The sequence below is a fragment of the Etheostoma spectabile genome, chromosome 21 (assembly GCF_008692095.1).
Source record: "Etheostoma spectabile isolate EspeVRDwgs_2016 chromosome 21, UIUC_Espe_1.0, whole genome shotgun sequence".
NCBI lineage: Eukaryota > Metazoa > Chordata > Actinopteri > Perciformes > Percidae > Etheostoma > Etheostoma spectabile.
In genome coordinates, this window is record NC_045753.1 from 7,824,191 (window position 1) to 7,824,471 (window position 281).

Below are 281 nucleotides of genomic sequence, written 5' to 3' on the forward strand. Positions count from 1 at the left end.
AGCGGAGTAGACAAAAGCCCTTTTTCCCAGATTTGTGCAGGCAAATAATAATAATGAATAATAATAAATTTGCAAAGAGCAGCAAATGATCATCTGATCGCAATGAATAGGAACCAACACTTCTCTATGTGATTAAACTACTGATGTAGGATGGCAACAGACCTAGCATGGCCTTATAGATGGCCATCCCACTCTGGAATACAATTCACAATGATGGGTTAGATTTTTACAACTTGTAATAAATCTCATAGACGCATGGTACACAGTGTCAATCTTATGCA

At 37.4% G+C, this 281-nt stretch overlaps 1 protein-coding gene across 1 annotated transcript in view; it reads right to left on the reverse strand.

The window, feature by feature from the left end:
• Positions 1 to 281, reverse strand: part of chadlb (chondroadherin-like b) — a 9,571-nt gene that overhangs the window by 4,884 nt on the left and 4,406 nt on the right. The window lies entirely within an intron of this gene.